The sequence below is a fragment of the Myxocyprinus asiaticus genome, chromosome 25, assembly GCF_019703515.2.
Source record: "Myxocyprinus asiaticus isolate MX2 ecotype Aquarium Trade chromosome 25, UBuf_Myxa_2, whole genome shotgun sequence".
NCBI lineage: Eukaryota > Metazoa > Chordata > Actinopteri > Cypriniformes > Catostomidae > Myxocyprinus > Myxocyprinus asiaticus.
The window spans coordinates 45,351,003-45,371,940 of NC_059368.1; the positions used below are offsets into that span (position 1 = coordinate 45,351,003).

At 37.2% G+C, this 20,938-nt stretch overlaps 1 pseudogene; it reads left to right on the plus strand.

Moving 5' to 3' along the window:
- LOC127416017 (laminin subunit alpha-2-like) overlaps window positions 1–20,938 on the plus strand; it is a 336,769-nt pseudogene that overhangs the window by 274,762 nt on the left and 41,069 nt on the right.

The following is a 20,938-nucleotide window of genomic DNA, read 5'->3' on the forward strand; positions in this document are numbered from 1 at the left end:
TGCAGAAATTACACTCTTCAATTTTAAAAACACCTTGACAAATTGAAAGCACAAAAAGGATGTATCCGAACATAGGGGTGTTTTTCAAAGCTGAACTACTTTTAGTTTGACATGGTGTCTTATAATGTGGTGCTTATTGGATGAGACACTGGAAAAACATGCAAATGCAATGGCCAAAGATGGCATTTGATGCAAGTGTACATAGACCAATGATTAAAAATTAATGCAGAAGGACCGCAAGAACTGCCCCTTAGTCTACCTCGGACAAAATGACAAACTCTCAACCTCACTGTGGACTGTAGGCCAGTGATAGTCTTATGTTCAGTGAACGCATTTGCATGTACGATTTTCCAGTTATGCTTAAGTCACGTATATAGTCTTGTAAATGCCTTTAATCATGTTCTTTACTCGGGATCAGGTCATAAACCTAGATTTTCGCCCATTACGCTGATTTTGCGTTGCATGTAAACACCTTTACCACCGTTCTTACCGGCCTATCAATAACCATATGATTTGAAGTCCCATGTAAACACGGGTTTCTGATGTCATTTTTTTTCATATACTGTATATAAAATGATGTGTGATAGTTATCAGCGTATCGCTGTGCACGTAAATGTGCTCAACGATATGAATATAAAACAATATATTGACTTTTAAAGTCACATTTTGTAATGTTTATTCTGCCACAATCATGTAATGTACATATTTGATTTTAAATTTAAGGCTTTGAAATGTATGCTATTATTGGTGATTATTTCTATTAATCAGTGTATTGAGTTATTAATTTGAACATTTGATCATTTGCTTTTTTTAATCAGTTGACAGCTCTAGTTAAAATAAAAACTCATTTTAGTATTTAATGAGTCAGTGTTCCATCATATGGTGCAATTATAATTAGGGGTAAAAGTGTATGTTTGGGAATGTGGTGTGTGATGTCAATGTATATTTGTGAATCATGTGTGGTATATCCCTGCTGGTTGTGCTGAAACTCATGCAAGTGTGTGTGTGTGTGTGTGTGTGTGTGTGTGTGTGTGTGTGGGCAGGCTTGGGTGGTTTACGAGGACATTTTTTTTTAGGTTACAAACTGGTAATTACTAGGGTATTATGCTATAAATGTGGTCTATGAGGACATTTCTAGTGTCCCCATAATTCAAATCGCTTAAAAAAACATACTAAATGATGTTTAGATAAAGTTTTTTTTTTTTTTATTTTTTTTTTTTTTTTTGTGAGGGTTAGGGTATAGAATCTATAGTTTGTACAGTATAAAAATCATTATGTCTATGGAGAGTCCTCATAAGGATAGCTGCACCGTGTGTGTGTTTGTGTGTGTGTTCCAGCTTTACGGACGAAAGCTCGTGAGTTGAACTCTGGGCTTGAGGAACGGAGCTCCAGAGAAGAGCATAAATGAAATGAACGATGAAATCCAAGCCGTGCTCACAGAATTACGCAAATGCCAGCTCTCTGGAAAGAAACACTTAGCCGAGGAGGAACTCTGGTAAAACACATCCACAAACCAACCAACACACAATACAAAAGCAACAGCTAAATAATGCAGCATACTGTTACAGATGAATAACTGTGCCTTTAATCAGTTTGAGCACCACAACAAACCACTTACACAAAGAGCAAAAAAAAAAAAAAAAAAAAGAAAAAAGAACTAATAATATGCATTTGTGTGACTGCCATTAAAGTTCACAGGTTGAAATCATTGTTTTGGTGGCGTTTTGTTTCTCTGTTGTATTTTGTGATGCAGTGGATCCCAGCTCGAAGGAAGAAAGTTTCTCTTTCTTATGTAAAATATTAAGGAACTAATTAAAAGTTGCCTGAGGTTGGGAGGGGGGAGGAATATATTCTAGCCTAATCAAATTACTTCTGGAATGGATTCTTCAGTCTGGATGGCCATGAGAGAATAGAGAGAGACACCTAGAGGCGGCCAGTGGAAGTGCTTGAAGCCTGCATGTGCAAATGAAAATTCTGTCATCATTTACTCACACTCATTTTGTTACAAACCTCTACAACTTTCTTCATAGAACTCAAAAGGAGATGTAAGGCAGAATGCCTCAGTCATTGTATGGGAAAAAAGACGCATTGAAAGTGAATGATGACTGAGATTAACAATGCCAATCACCTCGCCTTTTGTGTTCCACAGAAGAAAGTCATCCTGGTTTGGAACAACAGGAAAGTAAGCAAATGATGGCAGAATTTTCATTTTAGATGAATAATTCATTTAATATTTGGTATAGAATGTATTGTTAAAATAAATTGTAGGGGACAAACATAGAAATGTAAAAAAATTGGGCAGGACATGACTAGTTACAATGATTTTTAAAGCTATACTTCTCTACAAAGGCAAAGCACAGTAACTACAGTAACACTTAAACTAATAAGTGTTTTTATAGTCCAAGGAACCAGATTTCAATCATAACTCAATTTTAAAATGTATGGTTGCCCCTGGTTTCATTATGGTTATTAATTGTGTACATAGTCAGTGATTTGTAAGGGATAATGAACAGTCTTTAGACTATACATTGTTCTGCTTGTTACATGGCTACATACCAAATAAATTCATGAATAGATGTGAAATATTAATTTGAAATTATTAATATATATATATATATATATATATATATATATATATATATATATATATATATATATATATATATATTTATCATTTTATTGCATTTGGGGTATCGCATTAAAAAGTGCTGGATGGAAACACCAAGATGCGAATAAAATCTCTATAATGTGCATAAAAAGCTCAAACGCTCGTTTGAGGTGGAAACATTCTGTATTTGATAAGAAATGCTCAAATATTGATAGAAACACATTTACCCAAAAAATTCCTTCAATTTATTAGGAATACAAAATGCACATCAAAAAAAGTCATGTGACAGAAAAAAATTTGTTTATAACTGGACTGACCAGCGGACCAATCATCACATCTGAAATCTTGCTCTGAACATCCTGAAATAACAATGTCCTTGTGGTGATGTGGCCAAGCAACGTCTGTGGAGAGCGAGGCTGGGAGAGGAAGAACGGTAAGGATTAACACCTGTGGGAAATCACCTCTAACAGCTGTTTTGTGTTGCAGTGAGAGCTGGAGGGGGATAAAAGGGCACTCCAAACCACCGGAGGGGAGAGACACACAGCAGAGTGTTCGTGTGTGTTCATTTTGTGCTGAAAAGCAAACAGTGGTGAAAATACTGAAAAGTGTGTTAAAAATAAAGACTCCCTTACAAGAGGACCAGAGACTTATCACAGTGGTGCCGAAACCCGGGAATTTGGAGGAAGTTATGCCATCATGGAGTCCTCGCCGAGCTGATCAAGACCCTCGCCAGCATCCACCAAACGCAACATCAAGCTCTACTTGAGCTGCGCCAGGAGCAGTGATTGCAGGTCATCCTTCAAGCTAAAGCAGAGGACTGGCAGGTGCTACAGAGCTTGATACCCAGGGGGCTTCCACTGGCGTAACCTTGGCTGCTGCCCCCACCATGATCCACTTTATGCTCACCAACTTGGGGCCAGAGGACGACCCAGAGGCGTTCGTGGAGCTGTTTGAGCATGCAGCGAAAGCAGCGGGATGGCCAGAGTCCCAGTGGGTGGTCCGCCTGCTGCCGCTGCTATCGGAAGAAGCGCAACTGGCAGCCCAACAACTACCCGTCACCAAACTTCTGGGGTATCAGGACTTGAAACGTGCCATCTTGCAATGGGTCGGCCACAGCGCAGAGCAGCACTGCCTGCGCTTCCACTTGCTGATGATTGGTGAGCTTGGCTGCCTGTTTGCCTTTGTCCCACAGCTCCATGACTCCTGCCGGCGGTGGCTGCTGGCAGCAGAATGCAACGCCACAGCTGTAGTTGACCTGGTGGTGCTGGAGCAGCTGATCAATGGACTACCGAAAGGGACGGCGGAATGGGTCCAGTGCCACTGCCCGGCATCGCTGGATGAGGAGATCCAGCTGGCAGAGGACCATATGTCGGCATATTCAGGGGCCGGCGAGCCCTCTTCTTCCTCTCTCTCTCTCTCTCCCTCTCTCCCTCTCCTCCCTCCCCTCTCCTTCCCCTCATCCTGTTCCTATTCCTTGGAAATGGGGAATTCCTACCCCAAAACTGGTTCCCCAGTCCCGTGGGCCACTCAACCTGCCAGTTTCCCCTAACCCTCTCCGCTTTCCCCCACAGGCAGGTGAATCAGGCTGACATCACTGTCCTGACATCACTGTCCCCTTTTATCATGCAGACGGACGCATCGAACAGGGTGTCACCCATTGGTATCTAGCTCTCCAGCCTTTTAAGTTCAAGGTGGTCCACAGGCTGGAGGCACAGATGGCTGTTGCGGATTTCCTCTCCAGAATATGGTGGGGGGGGGGGGGTGTAAGTGACAGGCCAGATGGCTTCCCGGCCTGAGTCGGGCAATGAAGGTATGTGGTGATGGGCGTGGCTGAGCGACGTCTATGGAGAGCGAGGCCAGGAGAGGAAGAACGGTAAGGATTGACACCTGTGGGAAATCACCTCTAATAGCTGTATTGTGTTGCAGTGAGAGCTGGAGGGGGATAAAGGGGCACTCCAAACTGCTGGAGGGGAGAGAGAGAGAGAGACACACACAGCAGAGTGTTCATGTGTGTTCATGTTGTGCTGAAAAGCAAACGGTGAAAATACTGAAAAGTGTGTTAAAAATAAAGACTCATGTGGATTGTTTATCCGGCTCCCGCTTCCTCCTTCATGAGAGAACTAGAGACTTATCACAGTCCTGAAAGTCCAAAGACTGTATAGAGTTTGTAGAGCAAATAAGTGGAATAGAAACATGAACTGTGCCCAAAATATTTTAGAGATCCGCACGGTAAAGTCATAGGAATGGGGGAACGCGTTGTCACATCCAGACATGAGACAGACATTTTTGTTTTGTCTGCATGCTCTAAACTGTGAGTATTTTATTAATAAAAGAAACACAGTGGCTACAGTTTTCCTAGAAGTAACGATTTTGTTCTTTTGAACACAATGTGTGGAAACGCGGCTTTATTCGCACACTGTTTTTGCGATATTCTGATATTTTGCAGAAATAAAATTTGCAACTTAGAGTTGAAAATCGATTATACAGTCGAGCAGTCATTATACAAAATTATTTAACAACAGTATACCATGATTAACCAATCAGAATCAAGTATTCCACAGAGCCATGCAATAATATATAGTTATACAATATACTGTGTGTGTTCCTCTCTGTTCTGTGAAGAGGTTTTCTTGGTCATGAGTCCCAGATAAGTGAGCAAATAATACAAACTATCTGTCTCTTTATAGGGCCTCCGAGGCTCTTTTAGCTAAAGTGAAGCGTTTGTTTGGAGATCCACACCAGGCCACAGAAGACCTGAAGAAGCAGGTTAGTGATAAGATGGACAATTACAGGAAGAAACTGGATGAAGCTCAGGATCTGCTGCAGGAAGCTCACAACAAAACCAGAGAGGCAGGAGTGCTGTCTGTTAGCAACCAACAAAACCTTAACAGCCTGCAGGTACACACACATCCACAAACACACACTTATGAAATGCTATGTGCCGTGTCGACATGGTTTTGTTATGGGTTTGAGCAGGGAAAGAGGGATGCAGCCAGTAAAGAGAAAAAAGAAGCAGAGGGAATTCTGGCAGTGGGAGAGAAGATGCTGGCTGAAGCCAACGCTCTCTCAAACAACATCAGCCAGGGCAAAGAGGTCAGTATCAGGCTGGAGGCACAAAATAAATGAATAGGTAATAGTTGGAGCTGTGGCATAGTCGTTAACACGTTGAGCCTTGGTGCTTGTATGGGAGTGAGGGTTCAAATTTTTGTTTTGTCCTGATTCCTAATAATTTCCTCTCCTTTTCAAATGTCCAAAAAAAAAAAAAAAAGAAGAAAAAAAAAAGATACAATTAAAATAAATGGACTGTGGACTTTTAGAAAATATACTCTTTTAAAACACTCTTTTCACATTCTCACTAGTGTATTTAATTTGTCTAATGATGTCCAACAGTGATGACAAAATGTGATGACAAAAACTGAACAAACAAAAGTCATTTCCATCACAAATTATTTATTGTATTGAAAAGCATTCTGTGGATATGATGTTTTACATATTTTTGGAATAAAATGGTGTGATTCTCTTGCAAAGGGAAATTTTTGCATCATTTGACAAAATTACAACTTGATTGGAAATTATGCACAATAAAAATATTCTGTTCACAAGTGATATTTACTTGGATTTTTCTTTGTTTTCTTCACATCTAACACATCTCGTATTTCATATCAAGAATGCTCTTCACCGACTTTGTTGTCTCATTAGTAACCAAGGACAACTGGAAAATACAAACAAAACAGATAGGGCTGTCAATCGATTGAAATTTAAAATCAAATGAATTACATGATTTGCAGATTAATTAATCAAATTAATCACAAATAATCATATCATTATTTGCAAAAAAAAAAGAAAAAAAAAAAGGTCCCCAAGAAAAAGATAATTCAATATATAATAATCAAAATAACATAATTATATAATAAATGTATTATATAATTAAACAGTATATTATATAATAATGTATAATAAAATGTAAAATATATATATTATACATTTTGGCCAGTCTGGTCATTCTCTGTTGACCTCTCTCATCAACAAGGCATTTCTGTCCACAGAACTGCCCATCACTGGATGTTTTTTGTTTTTGCCACCATTCTTAGTAAATTCTAGAGAAAATTCCAGGAGATCAGCAGTTACAGAAATACTCAAACCAGTCCATCTGGCACCAACAATCATCCATGCGATTATCTAATCAGCCAATCATGTGGCAGCAGTGCAGTGCATAAAATCATGCAGATACAGGTCAGGAGCTTCAAATAATGTTCACATCAATGAGGAAATGTTTTTATTTTAGTGATTTGGAGCGTGGCATGATTGTTGGTGCCAGATGGGTAACATGATGCCATGACTTACCCCAATTAGTGGTATGCAGTGCATTTACCAGGTACCCCTTCAACAACAAAAATATCTGTTATTTTTAAGTTGTTTTTGAAGCTGTATGTTACTGTATTTTAATGTATTTATTTATTAAATGCAAATACATGCAAAAAAAACAAAACAAAATTTTTTTCATAATTTACCATTTTTTTTCTGTCTCCATTTACGTCACCCCTTCTCTGAAGGGTTTGAAGGGGCTGACTGCACGCCACTGATATATACAGTATATACATATATACATAATGGTTGACAAATGTTATATAATAATTGCTGAGGTAATTTACTCGATCGCTTCTCCGTGCTTTGTGGCAAAACAGATGCTGACAGGAAAACGGGAAGGTATCAGTAACTAAGGGAAGCAGGGCTTATTTATCATATCTCATCTCTCTTTCTCCCTGTGTCCTATTAGGTCGCGTGTGTGTGCGAGAGAGAGGGAACGCTATCATCCAAGGCCGTGAGAAATCTAAAAAACAAACAAACAAAAAAAAAAAAAAAACACAAGTATAACAACTGATAAAAATAAAATGATTTTTTGGAACATGCATTCCTTGCCATGTGGCGTGATTTTGCATAACCACGATAGACAGCTTAAAAGACATGATATTTTAAGCTGCACTACGTAACTTTGTGCTCTCTAGCGACATCTGTGGCTGAAACTTAAAATTGAAAGCAATTTGCAGAAGAATACATTACGTCAGTCGTGTTTCAGCACTGCTCTTCTGGCGGATGAATCTCATGATTTGAGCTTACCTGGACATCGCCTGTGTGTGATCATGACTGGAAATATTCAGAGCCGGAGTCATAGCGTGCTATTTTCATGTTGATATAATGTTATACGATTAAACATTTAAAACTGAAATATTACTTGATTTGATGAAGATAAACAACACTCGTATTCACATATTTTGAATTAATTAATTTTACACTTCTAGCGCTTTTCTGACACTACACTCAAAAGCGCTTTTACATAAAGAACTCAAGCATGACAAGCAATATAAGCTTCAGCAACCCTACCAGAAAACATATCCAAGCATTATAGCAGGTAAACAGCTTCACCAAACGGATAACAGATAAACATCCATCCAGACTGCAACAATGCTGTTCTGAAATGTGTGTGTGACTGAACTGAACTGTAGTTTTTTTTTATTTTTATTTTTTACGGCTACTCGCAAACTAAAACAGTGCATTACCACCATCTACTGTTTACATGGGAACGAGACAGCTGGCTCTTCTTTCCTATGTTCATGGACATCACGTAGTGACACAAGGATGTACGTCATAAGCCAGCGATTTCGTGCCAAATCGAACCCGACAGCTCAAAATCCAAATAATTTTTATAGGCTTACCGTTGTGAATCGAGGAAAGGTAAGGACATTGATTTGAACACTGATTGCTGATGTACTCAATCAATAATGACAATTTGTTCATTTTTAACTAAAAAAATCTTACATAGTGCAGCTTTTTAAAAAAAAATGTTATCCCTTTTTCTCCCCAATTTGGAATGCCCAATTCCCACTGCTTACTAGGTCCTCATGGTGGCGCGGTTACTCACCTCAATCTGGGTGGTGGAGGACAAGTCTCAGTAGCCTCCACTTCTGAGATGTCAATCCACGCATTATCACGTGGCTCGTTGTGCATGATACCGCGGGGACTCACAGCGTGAGTTGGCCCATGCTATTCTTCGCGATCCAAGCACAACTTACAACGCATTGAGAGTGAGAGCCACAATTCGCGACCACGAGGAGGTTACCCCATGTGACTCTACCCTCCCTAGCAACCAGGCCAATTTGGTTGCTTGAGAGACCTGGCTAGAGTCACTCAGCACACCCTGGATTTGAACTCGCGACTCCAGGGGTGGTAGTCAGCGTCAATACTCGCTGAGCTACCCAGGCCCCCACCATATTGCAGCTTTAACATTTATTGCTGTTAAAGGGACATTCCAGGTTCAGTACAAGTTAAGCTCAATCCACAGCATTTGTGGCATAATATTGATTACCACAAAAAAAATTTTCAACTCGTTCCTCCTTTTCTTAAATATGGAGGTTACAATGAGGCACTTACAATGGAAGTGAATGTGGCCAATTTTTGGAGGGTTTAAAGGCAGAAATGTGAAGCTTATAAAATTTATAAAAGCACTTACATTAATTCTTCTGTTAAAATTCATGTATTATTGAGCTGTAAAGTTGTTTAAATTGACATTTTTACAGCCGTTTTAGGGTTTGTTGACATTACATCGTAATGGTAACGAAGTTGTTAAATTGTCTATAACTTTACACAGATGCAGTTAGTAAGTGATTTGATCACACTAAAATCATGTTAACACACACATTGTTTATGTCTTGTGTCTATACTTTGAAACAGTGAGTATTTTAATGTTTACAGATTGACCCCATTGACTTCCATTGTAAGTGTCTCACTGGAACACAGATTTTTAAATAAACAAGGGAAAGTCAAAATTATTTTCAATGGTAATCAACATTATGCCACAAATACTGTCAATTGAACTTGTATTGAACTCAGAATTTTCCTTTAACACATTTCTACTGGTATTTCTTCCACCCCGACGCACAGCCCTGCAGCCGTTGAATGGTCTTTATTATAAAGCGTAACATGTCAACAAGGTATGCAGTTTTAATCATTGTTTGCAGTGTTGCAGTGCGTGGTTGTGAAGTTGCAGTAATTCCATGAATTTTTAAGATCAACTCACAAGCACTTGGCCATGTGACAGTCAGCACACCTCCAGGTGCGCTTCATCCTCATGCAGCTGTGAGGAGGCTCTGGTAAGTAGTTTGACATTTCATGAAGTTTTGCTATAGTTGCCAGAGTGTCACAGTCATTGCATGTTTAAAAAAATAATAATTATTCTTTAATACTTTCATGCTTATCACCCTGAGTTAGACGAGGAAGCTGACATGCTGTCTTACTGGTATTGTGCATTTTATTGATCTTTGACCTCAAAGCACATGAGTTCCACCCAATTGGCCCGGTTGCTAGGGAGGGTAGAGTCACATGGGGTAACCTCCTCATGGTTGCTATAATGTGGTTCTCGCTCTTGGTGGGGCGCGTGGTGAGTTGTGCACGGATGCTGCGGAGAATAGCTTGAAGCCTCCACATGCGCTACGTCTCCGCGGTAACGCACTCAACAAGCCACGTGATAAGATGCACGGATTGATGGCCTCGGATGCGGAGGCAACTGAGATTCGTCCTCCGCCACCTGGATTGAGGCGAGTCACTACGTCACCACGAGGACTTAGCGCACATTGGGAAACGGACATTCCAAATTGGGGAGAAAAAAATCTGTTAGTTTATATAAGAATCAATCCCTGGGACGTTAAAATGCCTGTAGTTGAAGAAACACCTATAAATGAGTAGTTACTGTAGTTTTTTGCAATTCTGGTGTTTATAGGAGCTGGAGGAGATGGCTAGAGAGTTGAGTCCGCTGCATAATAAACTGGATTTTAAGGTGGTGCAGTTGGGTCGCGGTCTGGAGGATTCAGTCCCCGAGCTGCTGCAAAGAGTGGAGAACCACGTCGCACAGCTCAACGAGTCTGCCGGCATACTCGACAGGTGTGTGTGTGTGTGTGTGTGCATGTGTGTAACTGTGTGTCTTCTTTCGCCATTCTGAACCATATGTTTGTTGTTTCTGCAGTATTCATGCTGATGCGAAGAACCTGTCCTTCAATGCCACTGCCGCCTTCAATGCATACACCAACATCAAGAACTACATTGACGAGGCAGATAAAGTGGCCAAAGATGCTAAAAAAACAGCATGGAGGCTTTACAGCTGGTGAGAACACACACACAAATTCAAAACAAGCACTTTTTAAAACTTAGTGAGTTGCATCGCTGTCTTTGCCTTGTTAAAAAGACCAGTATACCACCAGAATATGTTGTGTTTTTATGCTGCTCTCCATCATGGGGATGTTGGTGTGCTTGACCAGCAAGTCAATCAGCTTTTTTAGAAAGATCATGCGGGCTGGCCAGCTTCACCATCTAAGATTTGCTGCTGAATATCTTGGCTTTGCTGATTGACTAAAATGAATGAATATAACATGATGAAATAATGACTAAATTTAAAGGACGTTTTTGTCAAAAAGCAAAATTTTAGAGAGAAAAAAAAAACTGTATGAAAATTGATTTTGATATATCGCAAACCAAAAAAATCAGCTAACCATATTGAAGCAAAACTCGATATTTCGAACTTTGAAACATTGTTTTCTGTCCATGTGATCATATATGAAATGACCCATCAAACATAATTCTCTCTCTTATCTCTTGATTTTTCACACAAGGTCCTCGAAGTGCTTCGGACCATTTCTTCCGTGTAATGTGTGTCCATCACAGATGAGGCGCACTTCACTTTCATTGAATAATGTGTCTTTTAATATCCTCTCTGTTCTTGACAGTCAGTTAAAAAAGTAAAAAGAACTATTAATTTTAATCACAAACAGCATGGATGTTAAAAAACCGAGACTTCTCTCTCGTTAATAAATGAACCACAACACCTGTATGAGTCTGTGAGATGCACATTAAACTCTTTAAGTGACAGCACCACTATAGTGCTTGTTATACAAATGAATGTTATTACCTGTAAATTGTACACATTATTTCAAACATTGACAGCTCATATAATTTTATGAAAAAATATTAATAGAATTTTTATATTTTTAAAAAGTTAAAATGTGATTATAATATTCAAGACAAACTAATTATTAAAAAAATAAATATACATTTTCACATACTTTTTTTCAGGACAGGTTCTGTTCAGTTCTATTGCTTGTTCTGCACCTGATCAGTCTGATGTTGCCCACTATTTTTGATAGCTTATTTGTTTGTGATCTTTTCTTATGAGAGGTAAATAAGAAACTCCTTTTATTTAAACTTTGAAGATTTATACCGTGTATAAAATAACTTTATTTTGATGAGAAATTATAATGTGCATTTTGCTCAACATTTTCCAAAAAATAAACACTGCCATACTTTGTCATTTAAGTGTTATCATATCAAGATAATATTGAACCAAATCGTGAGAACCATATCATCCCATCCCTACATAGTTCATCCAAAAATGAAAATTCTCTCATCAGTTACTCACCCTCATGCCATCCCAGATGTGTATGACTTTCTTTCTTCTGCAGAACACAAGTTAAGATTTTTAGAAGAATATTTCAGCTCTGTTGGTCCATACAATGCAAGTGAATGTGACCAGATTTTGAAGCTCCAAAAAGCACATAAAGGCAGCATAAAAGAAACCCATAAGTCTCCAGTGGTTTAATCCATATCTTCAGAATTATATGATAGGTGTGGGTGAGGAACAGGTCAATAAGTCATTTTTTACTATAAATCTCCACTTTCACATTCTTTTATTTTCGGCGATTCGCATTCTTCGTGCTGCCACCTACTGTGCAGGGAGCAGAATCTATAGTAAAAAAGGACTTAAATATTGATCTGTTTCTCACCCACACCTATCATATCACTTCTGAAGACATAGATTAAACCAATCATATAGAGTCATATGAATTACTTTTATGTTGCTATTATGTTCTTTGTGGAGCTTCAAAGTTCTGTTTACAATTCACTTGCATTGTATGGACCCACAGAGCTGAAATATTCTTCTAAAAATCTTCATTTGTGTTCTGCAGAAGAAAAAGTCATACACATCTGGGATGGCATGAGGGTGAGTAAATGATGAGAGAATTTTCATTTTAGATGAACTATCCCTTGAACATTGGCTTGAAGAGAATACACATGTCGCCACATGGAGTTCTGGAGAAGAAACAACTTTAGGCAACTTATGAAGGTACATTTTCGACAGAGGTAAAAGACACATGAGTTGCGACACATGTTTTCAGACAGTTTTTATATAATAAATTTACCATTTTTATTTTTTATATGCTCACCAAAGCCGATTTGTACTCGCTAAACTAACGACACAATACTCTCACAAATATACACACACACAAATATTAGGTTAAGTAGTGCATGTTAAGTTGGATGGAACTTTTTTTTTAATCGATACTCTTCAGTAGGGAATAAAATGACATTTAAAATTGACATTTCCCTTGATTCAGCCCACCATCTCAGGTGAATATCTTGATGAAATGCCTTAAAATTTAATCAAAAATAAGTTATAAATGTGCTGCCTACTGCTTGGAACAGTTTGTTTATTGGTAGCATCTTCAATGCCTAAATATGCTGTCTAGGTTGCAGCTCTCGAGGTTCTGGAACAGAGCTACACTCTTTTGATTTGTTCCGGCTGTTCAGTTCATTTCTGTTTGTTCTGCTACAGAGATCAAAGCTTTCTTCCACTTCTCACATTATCATCCCTCGGTCCTGTCGTTCACTCTCACTCGTTCATCTCTCACCTCTGATGTACAAACAGAAGGTCAAAAGTTTAAAACTGAACAGTGGTGCTTCACAGAAGAGTGTCAAGCCCCACAAAGTGCAACAATTTTCAAAATGTGCTCTCTTTCTCCCACTCTTTCTCTCTGAAAGCAGAAATGTAATTTTTGAATGGTAAATACCTTCTTGTGTCGCATCTTAATATGCACTGTCAACTGTAAGTACTTTATTGGTAGGTTAAATTACCTGAAAGTGTAAACACTGTGTGCATGTGGCGCTATCAAAAATTGCTATGTTTGTTGTCCTGTCCAGCCTGACACTGGCTCAGCTGGAGTTTGGGGTGGGACTAGGGGTGTAACGATTCATTTGTTTTCTCGATGCATCGATTACTAATTCTGCAAATTCCTGTGTCAATCCTGAAGTATGATTTTTTTCATTTATAATCGTTAGTGTTGGTCAATAATCGATTTAAAATGAATCATGATTCGACAAAACGATGTCCAATATTTTTAAATAGATTAATTTTTTATTAGTTACATGTGCGGTTTAAAGTAGACTTGTGCAGCATCGTTCTCTAGTGCATCTTGGAGCACTCGCCCTCACAGACACACGATGCACTCTTCTGTCACACTTCATGGGATCACGCCTGCTCTCATTTCTGTCCGAAACTCTCATTGAAACTTATTTCTGATCTCTCCTCCGGATGGCCAGTGACCGTCACATAAGCAGTCGACAGCTCGTGCTCTTGTCTCGGGTGAAACACGTTTAAAGCAGAGTACAGCTGCCAACTGGTCACTATTGAAATAAAATGCTTTCATTGTGGGAAACATAGCCATTATTTTCTATAAGATAAATAGTGCCATTTTACTGGTTTCATTGTTTAGTTGGGGATTTGCCGTGCAGAAAACATTCAAGTTGAAGTCATCAGTTGTTATTGCTTTTCTCTTTTTCTTAAATGCATATGAATATGGGGCAGTGGTGGCTCAGCAGTTAAGGCTCTAGGCTACTGGTCAGAAGGTTGGGGGTTCAAGCCCCAGCACTGCCAAGATGCCACTGTTGGGCCCTTGAGCAAGGCCCTTGACCCCATCAGCTCCAGGGGTGCTGTATCATGGCTGACCCTGCACTCTGACCCCAGCTTAGCTGGGATATGTGAAAAAAAAAAAGAATTTCACTGTATATGTGCAAATGTATAATGTGTGATAAATAAATGTAATTATTATAATTGATTAGTGTTGTCACAGTACCAAAATTTCAGTAGTCTGTACCGATACCAGTGAAATTTCATGGTTCTCGATACCAGTTTCGGTACCACAGCATAAATATGCTAATATGACAATGTGCTATTGAACACATCCTGTTTAGCCTATTTAAAAAGTTACATTTCAATGTAAGTAATAAAGTAAAATAAATGCGTTTCCTTCAAGTGTTTCTCAATCAAGGATGCATTGCTTAAGTGTTAAAGTAGTGCTCTACTGAAATCTGTTTTATTCTTTACCAATTCATGTTTTTCTTTTTGTTATTATTATTATTTTCCAGAACTCCATGTTTTAAAGTTTAATTTAATTTCATCATTAAAATGGTGTCTATTCAATGAATTCTTAAAACTTTTAATAATTGAAAATAGAACTTTTTAACATGTCATTGCATTTTTTGCCAAACTTTTATTCAACAGCAGTCTTGCTTGTGATATATTCCGTTATTATTATTATTATTATTATTATTATTATTACAGTGAATATAAAATTTTACTATACAGTTGTAATATATCTCTGTCACAATTTCTTCAGTTTCAGGCATCTAGCTTTTATTTTGAATCGTGCTTTTATTATGACGTGTATTTTTTGCCGGAAGCTTCACTTTCCAGATAAACGGTTTTCAGAGACTTTTACTCTGTCCTTTGAGTCTGACAAATGAAATGTAGGACACAGTTTTGGAGTGTTTGTGTTTTAGATGTCTGCTGTTTGTGTATATGGTCATTTTTAAATGTTATGTTTTAATTGAATTATTGTGAAGCACTTTGGTCAACTCTGTTGTTTTAAATGCTATATAAATAAAATAGAGTTGAGATTAAAGCACAAATGCTGTGATTTAATTATATAAATATATAGTTTACATGTGCTGTGTGGTTTACAGTGGATTAGTGCTCTGCTCTGTCATCTCATACAACGTGTTTGATTTTCAGTGTCTGTGGAGTTTCCAGTGGATGTGCAGTCAGATTTATTTAAAGTACGCAGCTCGTCCACAGTAAGATTGCAGCATTTATTACTGTGAAGCACTTGTCAACTCTGTTGTTTTAAATGCTATATAAATAAAATAGAGTTGAGATTAAAGCACAAATGCTGTGATTTAATTATATAAATATATAGTTTACATGTGCTGCGTAGTTTACAGTGGATTAGTGCTCTGCTCTGTCATCTCATACAACGTGTTTGATTCTCAGTGTCTGTGGAATTTCCAGTGGATGTGCAGTCAGATTTATTTAAAGTACGCAGCTCGTCCACAGTAAGATTGCAGCCTGTAGTGGTTTAATAAATCACACTAGGATGTCACGATTTTAATTTGATTAATAGTCCATTTCAGTGTAAGTAGTAACAGAGCACGTGCTCAAAATGAGCATTTTAAAGCAGTCGTGTGTCAGTCACACTGCACGCTGGTACCGGATTGAGTCAGATTTTTTATTTTAGTATCGACTTGGTACCGGAGGACCGGTACTTTTGACAACACTACATATTATATTACTTTAATGCTGTAACATTTGGGTTGTTTTACTGATTCAGGGTTCCCATGGCAAACCTGGAAATATCAGGGAATTTTGAAATTGTGATTTCCAGACCTGGAAAAGTCATGCAAATTAATACAATTTTAAAAATCACTGACTTTTTATGGTGAAATATGGAATTTTGAATACTTTTCTATTTATGCTCTGCTCTAAAGTATTTTATTTGCAAATTGCACTCGTCTGTATGAACATGTATTTAATGTGTTTTCTTTTAAGTTACTTTTGGTGCAATAAACAATCTTTTTCTTAAGACACATTAGGGGAAATATAAAAAAAAATACTATAAATATATGAAAAAATACAGAACTGGATCGTTAGTCGAATTTAATCTCATTTCTTTGTGAATCAAATTGAATTGAATCGTTCTGAATTTGTAAAAAAAAAAAAAAAAAAAATGCTTCTGAATCAAATCGAAAAGCTATGAATCATGAATCGAAATGATTTGCTTTCAACCCAAAGATTCACTCCACTAGGTAGGACTATTTGTTTGATCAACCAATGGCAGAGTGTTTGAAAACAGTTTTTTTTTTTTTTTCTGTTTGGTGCCAATAGCTTATGGGTCACTGACAGATAAGGTTGTCCAAGGTGTTAAAAATAAGAAATCTTTTAAACATATGGTTTGAAACACTTGTGTCAAGTTCTTAGAAATGTAATCTTTGTGTCCAATTTGGTTACATATATTTTTGAATTACCTTTATAGCATTCTCTACAAAAAAATTTTTAAACTTTAAAAATGTCATGTGGTGTAACCATAAAGTAAAAAGTACTTTCTTTGCACCTTGAATACATGAGAATATAAACAACTTAATCATTAATTAAAAAAATGTCTCCAAACAAATTTTTCTAGGTACATTTTTTTTTTATAAATATTATGAATTTGAGTCAAAAATATCAAGACGTTTTCTCAGGGTTACACCACATGACCTACACAAGATGTGTCTTTTCATTAAAAAATAAAAATTAAAATAAAAAAAAGATAGATAAATTCTCAGTGTCCGCTCTGTTCTATGGTTTTTATGTTCAACATAAACATCAAATACATGTTGGTTACACCACATGACTTTTACTTGGTGGACAAAAGCGTTTTTAAAAATTAATCATATTTTAAAACACAATTGTTCACTGCTTATTTTTTTATGAAATAACAATAAAATATTATTCTGCAGTAGTCAAACCAACATTTATTTTTTTCAAGAATTTCAGCTTTTAATGAGACTTTAAATGTTTTAATTATTATTTGTTTCTGGACACCACATGACATTTTTTACTTTAAGCCCCAGAAAAAATATCAAAATTACTTCAAACTCAGAAATTAAAAATATATTCTTCATAGAAGAGGTGTATTCAAGTAAATGTTTTGTGTGAATTGCATTTGTTGTGTAAAATATATATGTAGAAAAAAGAGCATCACGTCATTGACCCTTACATGTGGCCATAATATGCACCTGTTACCCTCTGTTATTTTATTTTATGATGATAAAACAGGATTGCTCTTCTATCGTTTGCTCACTGTCACACACACATTTTTTTTCTACTCCAATAACCGAACTAGTAACAGAAGTTTGGGCCATTTCTATGAAGGATCCTTAAACAGTGGTGCAAGAAGTTGTTCAAAAAAAAAAAAAAAAAAAAAGCTTTTATGCGCGAAACCCTGAAAATAGTTTGTTAAAAACATAATACAGTATTGTAACTGTACACCTGTCATAGCAATATCTTACCTTCTGTTCTCTGACAAAAGATTTCCTCATAGGCTACTGTTCTCTTGGCCATTTTTGAAAGTCCATAAAACTTTTGAAAACTTGCATTAACTTCAGTGGCGTAAGTTTCATGTGAACACTAGAAAGGACAAGTAAATCCATCGTCACTAAACTCCGACATACCTGTTTGCCGGTGTTTTGAAAAAAAAAAGCCGCCTTTTCACAGTGGAGATAGTTCGCGGATTGCACAACTAAAACGTCACACTGGCAGAATATTTCCAAACTGTGCAAGTGTATAGATCTGATTGGGGGATTTTACCTCTTGAAATCTGGCAACCCCAAACGTGTCAGTCTAATTCTGATTGGTAAACCGCCAATATTTAAAGTCTGGTATTTATCAAACTTAGAGATTTAAACATTTTACTTGCATGATTATTTCTAAGTAATACATGACACAATTGATCTAAAGGGGATTGTAAGGGGGGATGGTTTTTGGTATTTCTTGCAACAAGGGGGATGGCATCCCCAAGCATTCCCCCTCAACACGAGCCCCGCTTATTACTACACAGAAGGAGAACAGATACAATGTTAACAGGGTCCAACTTGACCAAAGAGGACACAGATCACCCTAATGGTGACATCACAACAAAACGACATAAATAATACGACAAAAGAGCTAAATCCTCTATGAATTCTTGATAACAAAAATAACAACTATATAAATGCCCCCATAAGTTCCCTTTGACCAAGGAAGCATAATTAAATAATTCAAGTGCAAGGCATTGTGGGTATTCCTCATAGCCTCTGTTGTACTCAATAGTTTGAGTTATTAGAACTTAAGTCTTTGGATTTTTAAGAAAAATACATTCAAGTAACTTAGATGAGTTATGAGCTTAAAACTTGAAATTTCAAGTAACGTTTAATTAAGACAACTTGATTTTTCCTGTTACACTTGTTGGGGCCATTGCACATACGCACACAGCATCAACTGTAATCTGTGCTATGATCTGTCTGTAGGCTTCAAGATCAGTCCAAGGGTTCCGTCCAGAAGAGCTATCGTCTATGGAATGAGGCCAAAGAACTGCAGAACCACGTCAAAGGTTAAAAAGACCATCAGACACTGAAAAAATAATAATCTGTCCTCAGCAGAAATAATACACTCTCATTAGCAGTGTCCTGCCATATCACTTAAAATTCTCCTAAAACTCTGGGAAAGATGTTCTCATCCCTTTGTTTATCATTTTTACTGTGTCATTTGTAATACCTGCTCAAATGACTAGAGTTTAGAATGAGCTGTAATAGCTAAACTGGCACATGTACAGAAATGTTAATTAAAATCTACTGTCCCTGTAGATCTAAACTGAATAATGAAACTGTTTTGTTTTCAGAAAATGGAGAGAATCTGGGTGCTCTTCAGTTCAGACTGAAAGCAGCCAACAAAAAGAACAAAGACCTGCAGAAAGGCCTGAATGATACAATGGATAAGCTCAACGCCCTCCCTGACGAGGGGGCGGGGTGTGTGTGTGTGTGTGTGTGTGTGTGTGTGTGTGTGTGTGTGTGAGAGAGAGAGAGAGAGAGAGAGCTGACAGCTGACACGTCAGTGCAATATCAAGTGTGTCAAAGATATGATCTTCAGCAGAAATGTGATGTGTGTCAAAGATCATTGTTTTAAAATGGAAATGTTTTGAATATTTGAAAATGTAAGATGAGAAAAGTATACTGTATAATGGCTTTAAAACATATGCCTTTTTTAGGAATATTAAAATGTTTGCAATGTGACTTTTTTTTTTTTTTTGTGCAAATATGCATTCGAAATTCTCATTACTGTAACGATTTTTTTTTTTTTTTTTTTTACAAAGTATTTGCTGCATAACATTTCGTAGTATTCTGTGTACTGCTTTTAACTCCTGCTGATTCAAATTACATTTTGCAGTTGAATTCATCAATCTGTCTGAGGTTGACTTATTATACAGGCTTTTCTAAGGACACATCTACGTATGTGTATAATAAATTGTATCATTGTTTTTTGCAATACAAAAAAGTATAACAGTAATGAGAATCTAATAAGAATCCTCATTGAGAATAATATTTATTATATATAAATATATTTTAAAAATACTCCTCAAAAGTAAAACATCCAGTTGCATTACAGTATTGTGGGGAAATGTTAATACAGTAATTTAGAAAGGAAGTGTGCTTAACTGTCAAAAATAATAATAATAATAATGTCATAATGCAAAAATCCTAACTGTCCCAAAATAGGCTTTATTAATGTAAAATCTATATTCTTATTTTCTCTCTTTTATTTTTTATTTTTTATTTTTTTGGGGTGAAACACGTCCCGGACTTGTTTTTGTGACATTCACCCTAATACAAATATTGTTATGCAGCTCTGTGAAAATGATGCACATTTGACTTAAAATTTTGTTTTGTGGATGATTGCAGATCTTGCAGATAAGATACAAGCCACAAAGGTAAAGACAGGAGAGGCCAATGACACATCTCTAGATGTTCTGAATCATCTGAAGGACATGAACTTAAACCTGATGCGTTTGAAGAAGAACTACAGCAAACTGGAGGATGATGTCAGCAAAGCCAACAACCTCATCAAAGACCTAGAGAAAAACAGTACGACATGCATTAAAACTCCACAAATAGTCTTTCTTTGAACAGATAACAACGGAAAATGAATTTTTGATTTCTGAAATGAAATGTTTGTGTAAAAAGATCGCTTAAATGCATATTTCATATTTTTCCCTGTTTGATTTTGAACGTCAACAGCAATAAGTATGTAAACATGATTTTCTTCTTTCATCTGTGCGGACTGAGTTTAACCCATTAAGACCCCTCTACTCCCCAAGGCTTTACCATGGTGCCTTTATTCAGATCGCGCTGCATGTGCAGAGAGTGTGTTCTCTCCACTCCTCGTCGCTCCATTTCTCCGTTCTTTGTTTCAGCTCAACAGGATTAAACGCAGCCTTTCAAAGCTTTACTAAGCTCGTTATCCTAATGAGCGCTTCAGCTAATTACAGATGGAATCAATTTTTTCTCATCTTTTCTTTTGAAATAACAGCTCCATGTCTTACGCTTCCTACACTGCAAATGAAAGATATATTATGTCACTTTCTTCTCTCTGTTTTTTTC